The sequence below is a fragment of the Coregonus clupeaformis genome, unplaced genomic scaffold (assembly GCF_020615455.1).
Source record: "Coregonus clupeaformis isolate EN_2021a unplaced genomic scaffold, ASM2061545v1 scaf1903, whole genome shotgun sequence".
NCBI lineage: Eukaryota > Metazoa > Chordata > Actinopteri > Salmoniformes > Salmonidae > Coregonus > Coregonus clupeaformis.
This window is the reverse complement of record NW_025535357.1, coordinates 87,828-96,968: the sequence shown is the minus strand read 5'-3', so window position 1 is coordinate 96,968 and position 9,141 is coordinate 87,828.

Here is a 9,141-nt window from a genome sequence, read left to right as displayed (position 1 = left end):
CTCTTTCAGTAGGACAGAACAGAGAACCAGTTAAAACACAGGGTCTCTTTCAGTAGGACAGAACAGAGACAACCAGTTAAAACACAGGGTCTCTTTCAGTAGGACAGAACAGAGGACAACCAGTTAAAACACAGGGTCTCTTTCAGTAGGACAGAACAGAGACAACCAGTTAAAACACAGGGTCTCTTTCAGTAGGACAGAACAGAGGACAACCAGTTAAAACACAGGGTCTCTTTCAGTAGGACAGAACAGAGGACAACCAGTTAAAACACAGGGTCTCTTTCAGTAGGAACAGAGGACAACCAGTTAAAACACAGGGTCTCTTTCAGTAGGACAGAACAGAGGACAACCAGTTAAAACACAGGGTCTCATTCAGTAGGACAGAACAACCAGTTAAAACACAGGGTCTCTTTCAGTAGGACAGAACAGAGGACAACCAGTTAAAACACAGGGTCTCTTTCAGTAGGACAGAACAGAACAACCAGTTAAAACACAGGGTCTCTTTCAGTAGGACAGAACAGAGGACAACCAGTTAAAACACAGGGTCTCTTTCAGTAGGACAGAACAACCAGTTAAAACACAGGGTCTCTTTCAGTAGGACAGAACAGAGGACAACCAGTTAAAACACAGGGTCTCTTTCAGTAGGACAGAACAGAGGACAACCAGTTAAAACACAGGGTCTCATTCAGTAGGACAGAACAACCAGTTAAAACACAGGGTCTCTTTCAGTAGGACAGAACAGAGGACAACCAGTTAAAACACAGGGTCTCTTTCAGTAGGACAGAACAAACCAGTTAAAACACAGGGTCTCTTTCAGTAGGACAGAACAGAGGACAACCAGTTAAAACACAGGGTCTCTTTCAGTAGGACAGAACAGAGACAACCAGTTAAAACACAGGGTCTCTTTCAGTAGGACAGAACAGAGGACAACCAGTTAAAACACAGGGTCTCTTTCAGTAGGACAGAACAGAGGACAACCAGTTAAAACACAGGGTCTCTTTCAGTAGGACAGAACAGAGGACAACCAGTTAAAACACAGGGTCTCTTTCAGTAGACAGAACAGAGGACAACCAGTTAAAACACAGGGTCTCTTTCAGTAGGACAGAACAGAGGACAACCAGTTAAAACACAGGGTCTCTTTCAGTAGGACAGAACAACCAGTTAAAACACAGGGTCTCTTTCAGTAGGAACAGAGGACAACCAGTTAAAACACAGGGTCTCTTTCAGTAGGACAGAACAGAGGACAACCAGTTAAAACACAGGGTCTCTTTCAGTAGGACAGAACAGAGGACAACCAGTTAAAACACAGGGTCTCTTTCAGTAGGACAGAACAAACCAGTTAAAACACAGGGTCTCTTTCAGTAGGACAGAACAGAAGCAACCAGTTAAAACACAGGGTCTCTTTCCAGTAGGACAGAACAACCAGTTAAAACACAGGGTCTCTTTCAGTAGGACAGAACAGAGGACAACCAGTTAAAACACAGGGTCTCTTTCAGTAGGACAGAACAGAGGACAACCAGTTAAAACACAGGGTCTCTTTCAGTAGAGACAGAACAGAGGACAACCAGTTAAAACACAGGGTCTCTTTCAGTAGGACAGAACAGAGGACAACCAGTTTAAAACACAGGGTCTCTTTCAGTAGGACAGAACAGAGGACAACCAGTTAAAACACAGGGTCTCTTTCAGTAGGACAGAACAGAGGACAACCAGTTAAAACACAGGGTCTCTTTCAGTAGGACAGAACAGAGGACAACCAGTTAAAACACAGGGTCTCTTTCAGTAGGACAGAACAGAGGACAACCAGTTAAAACACAGGGTCTCTTTCAGTAGGACAGAACAACCAGTTAAAACACAGGGTCTCTTTCAGTAGGACAGAACAGAGGACAACCAGTTAAAACACAGGGTCTCTTTCAGTAGGACAGAACAACCAGTTAAAACACAGGGTCTCTTTCAGTAGGACAGAACAGAGGACAACCAGTTAAAACACAGGGTCTCTTTCAGTAGGACAGAACAGAGGACAACCAGTTAAAACACAGGGTCTCTTTCAGTAGGACAGAACAGGGACAACCAGTTAAAACACAGGGTCTCTTTCAGTAGGACAGAACAACCAGTTAAAACACAGGGTCTCTTTCAGCAGAGGACAGAACAACCAGTTAAAAACACAGGGTCTCTTTCAGTGGGACAGAACAACCAGTTAAAACACAGGGTCTCATTCAGTAGGACAGAACACAACCAGTTAAAACACAGGGTCTCTTTCAGTAGGACAGAACAGAGGACAACCAGTTAAAACACAGGGTCTCTTTCAGTAGGACAGAACAACCAGTTAAAACACAGGGTCTCTTTCAGTAGGACAGAACAGAGGACAACCAGTTAAAACACAGGGTCTCTTTCAGTAGGACAGAACAACCAGTTAAAACACAGGGTCTCTTTCAGTAGGACAGAACAGAGACAACCAGTTAAAACACAGGGTCTCTTTCAGTAGGACAGAACAGAGGACAACCAGTTGAAACACAGGGTCTCTTTCAGTAGGACAGAACAACCAGTTAAAACACAGGGTCTCATTCAGTAGGACAGAACAACAGAGGGGAATGTAAGGCATCATGTCAGCTCAAAGTAAGGAGTCATGTGGGATCTATTCATTGCATTAATATCTATCCATAGTTCCCACCATAGATATTCAAAGCTATAGAACTGACGTGAAGTCCATACATGTATGGAGTTAGGGGTTACATGTACTGCCCATACATGTATGGGTTAGGGTTACATGTATACTGCCCATACATGTATGGGTTAGGGTTACATGTACTGCCCATACATGTATGGGTTAGGGTTACATGTACTGCCCATACATGTATGGGTTAGGGTTACATGTACTGCCCATACATGTATGGGTTAGGGTTACATGTACTGCCCATACATGTATGGGTTAGGGTTACATGTACTGCCCATACATGTATGGGTTAGGTTACATGTACTGCCCATACATGTATGGGTTAGGTTACATGTACTGCCCATACATGTATGGGTTAGGGTTACATGTACTGCCCATACATGTATGGGGTTAGGTTACATGTACTGCCCATACATGTATGGGTTAGGGTTACATGTACTGCCCATACATGTATGGGTTAGGGTTACATGTATTGCCCATACATGTATGGGGTTAGGGTTACATGTATTGCCCATACATGTATTCCAGAATCGGCATTGGTTGGAATCCGGCCTACTGCCCTTTGACTCCCCCGTCTTTCCAACACTGTTCTATCTCCTACCTTAAACAGAGCTGACATTGTCTATGGTTCCTACCTTAAACAGAGCTCATATATAGTCTATGGTTCCTACCTTAAACAGAGATCATATATAGTCTATGGTTCCTACCTTAAACAGAGATCATATATAGTCTATGGTTCCTACCTTAAACAGAGATCATATGCAAGCGGGGAGAACAAGTATTTGATACACTGCCGATTTTGCAGGTTTTCCTACTTACAAAGCATGTAGAGGTCTGTAATTTTTATCATAGGTACACTTCAACTGTGAGAGACGGAATCTAAAACAAAAATCCAGAAAATCACATTGTATGATTTTTTAATAATTAATTTGCATTTTATTGCATGACATAATTATTTGATCAATTCCGGCTCTCACAGACCTGTTCGTTTTTTTAACGAAGCCCTCCTGTTCTCCACTCATTACCTGTATTAACTGTACCTGTTTGAACTCAATTACACTGTATAAAAGACACCTGTCCACACACTCAATCAAACAGACTCCAACCTCTCTACAATGGCCAAGACCAGAGAGCTGTGTAAGGACATCAGGGATAAAATTGTAGACCTGCACAAGGCTGGGATGGGCTACAGGACAATAGGCAAGCAGCTTGGTGAGAAGGCAACAACTGTTGGCGTAATTATTATAAAATGGAAGAAGTTCAAGATGACGGTCAATCACCCCTCGGTCTGGGGCTCCATGCAAGATCTCACCTCGTGGGGCATCAATGATCATGAGGAAGGTGAGGATCAGCCCAGAACTACACGGCAGGACCTGGTCAATGACCTGAAGAGAGCTGGGACCACGGTCTCAAAGAAAACCATTAGTAACACACTATGCCGTCATGGATTAAAATCCTGCAGCGCACGCAAGGTCCCCCCTGCTCAAGCCAGCGCATGTCCAGGCCCGTCTGAAGTTTGCCAATGACCATCTGGATGATCCAGAGGGAGGAATGGGAGAAGGTCATGTGGTCTGATGAGACAAAAATAGAGCTTTTTGGTCTAAACTCCACTCGCCGTGTTTGGAGGAAGAAGAAGGATGATACAACCTCAAGAACACCATCCCAACCGTGAAGCATGGAGGTGGAAACATCATTCTTTGGGGATGCTTTTCTGCAAAGGGGACAGGACGACTGCCCGTATTGAGGGGGAGGATGGATGGGGCCATGTATCGCGAGATCTTGGCCAACAACCTCCTTCCCTCAGTAAGAGCATTGAAGAAACACACAGCCAGGGCAACTAAGGAATGGCTCCGTAAGAAGCATCTCAAGGTCCTGGAGTGGCTTAGCCAGTCTCCAGACCTGAACCCAATAGAAAATCTTTGGAGGGAGCTGAAAGTCCGTATTGCCCAGCTGACAGCCCCCGAAACCTGAAGGATCTGGAGAAAGTCTGTATGGATGAGTGGGCCAAAATCCCTGCTGCAGTGTGTGCAAACCTGGTCAAGAACTACAGGAAACGTATGATCTCTGTAATTGCAAACAAAGGTTTCTGTACCAAATATTAAGTTCTGCTTTTCTGATGTATCAAATACTTATGTCATGCAATAAAATGCAAATTAATTACTTAAAATCATACGATGTGATTTTCTGGATTTTGTTTTAGATTTTAGATAAATTACAGACCTCTACATGCTTTGTAAGTAGTAAAACCTAAAAAATCAGCAGTGTATCAGATACTTGTTCTCCCCACTGTATAGTCTATGGTTCCTACCTTAAACAGAGCGGATATACAGTACCAGTCAAAAGTTTTAGAACACCTACTCATTCAAGGGTTTTTCTTCATTTTGACTATTTTCTACATTGTAGAATAATAGTGAAGTCATCAAAACTATGAAATAACACATATGGAATCATTTAAAAACCAAAAAAAGTGTTAAACAAATCAAAATATATTTTATATTTGAGATTCTTCAAATAGCCACCCTTTGCCTTGATGACAGCTTTGCACACTCTTGGCATTCTCTCAACCAGCTTCACCTGAAATGCTTTTCCAACAGTCTTGAAGGAGTTCCCACATATGCTGAGCACTTGTTGGCTGCTTTTCCTTCACTCTGCAGTCCGACTCATCCCAAACCATCTCAATTGGGTTGAGGTCGGGAGATTGTGGAGGCCAGGTCATCTGATGCAGCACTCCATCACTCTCCTTCTTGGTCAAATAGCCCTAACACAGCCTGGAGGTGTGTTGGGTCATTGTCCTGTTGAAAAACAAATGATAGTCCCACTAAGCCCAAACCAGATGGGATGGCGTATCGCTGCAGAATGCTGTGGTAGCCATGCTGGTTAAGTGTGCCTTGAATTCTAAATAAAGCACAGACAGTGTCACCTGCAAAGCACCCCCACACCATAACACCTCCTCCTCCATGCTTTACGGTGGGAAATACACATGCGGAGATCATCCGTTCACCCACACCGCGTCTCACAAAGACACGGCGGTTGGAACCAAAAATCTCAAATTTTGACTCCAGACCAAAGGACACATTTCCACCGGTCTAATGTCCATTGCTCGTGTTTCTTGGCCCAAGCAAGTCTCTTCTTCTTATTGGTGTCCTTTAGTAGTGGTTTCTTTGCAGCAATTCGACCATGAAGGCCTGATTCACACAGTCTCCTCTGAACAGTTAATGTTGAGATGTGTCTGTTACTTGAACTCTGTGAAGCATTTATTTTGGCTGCAATTTCTGAGGCTGGTAACTCTAATGAACTTATCCTCTGAAGCATAGGTAACTCTGGGTCTTCCACTCCTGTGGCGGTCCTCATGAGAGCCAGTTTCATCATAAGCTTGTTGGTTTTTGTGACTGCACTTGAAGAAACTTTCAAAGTCTTGAAATGTTCTGTACTGAGCTAAAGGGTAGAGCTGCCGCTTTCAAGGAACGGGACTCTAACCCGGACGCTTATAAGAAATCCCCGCTATGCCCTCCGACCGAACCATCAAACAGGCAAAAGAGTCAATACAGGACTAAGATTGAATCGATACTACACTGGCTCTGACGCTCGTCGGATGTGGCAGGGCTTGAAAACGATTACAGACTACAAAGGGAAGCACAGCCGCGAGCTGCCCAGTGAACCAAGCCTACCAGACGAGGCTAAACCACTTCTATGCTCGCTTCGAGGCAAGCAACACTGAAGCATGCACGAGAGCACCAGCTGTTCCGGATGACTATGTGATCACGCTCTCCGTAGCCGATGTGAGTAAGACTTTTAAGCAGGTCAACATTCACAAGGCCGCAGGGCCAGACGGATTACCAGGACGTGTACTCCGAGCATGTGCTGACCAACTGGCAAGTGTCTTCACTGACATTTTCAACATGTCCCTGACTGAGTCTGTAATACCAACATGTTTCAAGCAGACCACCATAGTCCCCGTGCCCAAGTGACTCTAAGATAACCTGCCTAAATGACTACCGACCCGTAGCACTGACGTCTGTAGCCATGAAGTGCTTTGAAAGGCTGGTCATGGCTCACATCAACAGCATTATCCCAGAAACCCTAGACCCACTCCAATTTGCATACCGCCCCAACAGATCCACAGATGATGCAATCTCTATTGCACTCCACACTGTCCTTTCCCACCTGGACAAGAGAACACCTACGTGAGAATGCTATTCATTGACTACAGCTCATCATTCAACACCATAGTGCCCTCTAAGCTCATCACTAAGCTAAGGATCCTGGGACTAAACACACTCCCTCTGCAACTGGATCCTGGACTTCCTGACGGGCCGCCCCCAGGTGGTAAGGGTAGGTAACAACACATCTGCCACACTGATCCTCAACACGGGGGCCCCTCAGGGGTGCGTGCTCAGTCCCCCTCCTGTACTCTCTGTTCACCCATGACTGCATGGCCAGGCACACTCCAACACCATCATTAAGTTTGCCGACGACACAACAGTGGTAGGCCTGATCACCCGACAACGATGAGACAGCCTATAGGGGAGGAGGTCAGAGACCTGGCCGTGTGGTGCCAGGACAACAACCTCTCCCTCAACTTGACCAAGACAAAGGAGATGATTGTGGACTACAGGAAAAAAAGAGGACTGAGCACGCCCCCATTCTCATCGACGGGGCTGTAGTGGAACAGGTTGAGAGCTTCAAGTTCCTTTGGTGTCCACATCACCAACGAACTATCATGGTCCAAACACACCAAGACAGTCGTGAAGAGGGCACGACAAAGCCTATTCCCCCTCAGGAGACTGAAAAGATTTGGCATGGGTCCTCAGATCCTCAAAATATTCTACAGCTGCACCATCGAGACATCCTGACTGGTTGCATCACGCCTGGTATGGCAACTGCTTGGCCTCCGACCCGGCAAGGCACTACAGAGGGTAGTGCGTACGGCCCAGTACATCACTGGGGCCAAGGCTTCCTGCCATCCAGACCTCTATACCAGGCGGTGTCAGAGGAAGGCCCTCAAAATTGTCAAAGACTCGAGCCACCCTAGTCATAGACTGTTCTCTCTGCTACCGCGACGGCAAGCGGTACGAGTGCCAAGTCTAGGTCAAAAGACTTCTCAACAGCTTCTACCCCCAAGCCATAAGACTCCTGAACAGCTAATCATGCGCTACCCGGACTATTTGCACTGCCCCCCACCCCATCCTTTTACGCTGCTGCTACTCTGTTAAGTATTTATGCATAGTCACTTTAACTCCTACCCACATGTACATATTACCTCAACTACCTCAACTAGCCAGTGCCCCCGTTCACATTGACTCTGCAACGGTACCCCCTGTATATAGCCTCCCTACCTGTCACTTTATTTTACTTCTGCTCTTTTTTCTCAACACTTTTTTTTGTTGTTGTTTTATTCTTACTTTTTTTTGTTTAAAATAAATGCACTGTTGGTTAAGGGCTGTAAGTAAGCATTTCACTGTAATGTCTGCACCTGTTGTATTCGGCGCATGTGACCAATAAAATTTGATTTGATTGACTGACCTTCATGTCTTAAGGTAATGATGGACTGTCATTTCTCTTTGCTTATTTGAGCTGTTCTTGCCATAATATGGACTTGGTCTTTTACCAAATAGGGCTATCTTCTGTATACCCCCTCTACCTTGTCACAACACAACTGATTGGCTGAAACGCATTAAGAAGGAAAGAAATTCCACAAATTAACTTTTAAGAAGGCACACCTGTTAATTGAAACGCATTCCAGGTGACTACCTCATGAAGCTGGTTGAGAGAATGCCAAGAGTGTGCAAAGCTGTCGTCAAGGCAAAGGGTGGCTACTTTGAAGAATCAAACATATATTTTGATTTGTTTAACACTTTTTTGGTTACTACATGACTCCATATGTGTTATTGCATAGTTTTGATGTCTTCACTATTATTCTACAATGTAGAACATAGTAAAAATAAAGAACAACCCTTGAATGAGTAGGTGTTCTAAAACCTTTGGCCGGTAGTGTACTGTCTATGGTTCCTACCTTAAACAGAGCTGATATATTGTCTATGGTTCCTACCTTAAACAGAGCTGATATATTGTCTATATATTGTCTATGGTTCCTACCTTAAACAGAGCTGATATATTGTCTATATATTGTCTATGGTTCCTACCTTAAACAGAGCTGATATATTGTCTATATATTGTCTATGGTTCCTACCTTAAACAGAGCTGATATATTGTCTATATATTGTCTATGGTTCCTACCTTAAACAGAGCTGATATATTGTCTATGGTTCCTACCTTAAACAGAGCTGATATATTGTCTATATATTGTCTATGGTTCCTACCTTAAACAGAGCTGATATATTGTCTATATATTGTCTATGGTTCCTACCTTAAACAGAGCTGATATATTGTCTATATATTGTCTATGGTTCCTACCTTAAACAGAGCTGATATATTGTCTATATATTGTCTATGGTTCCTACCTTAAGCAG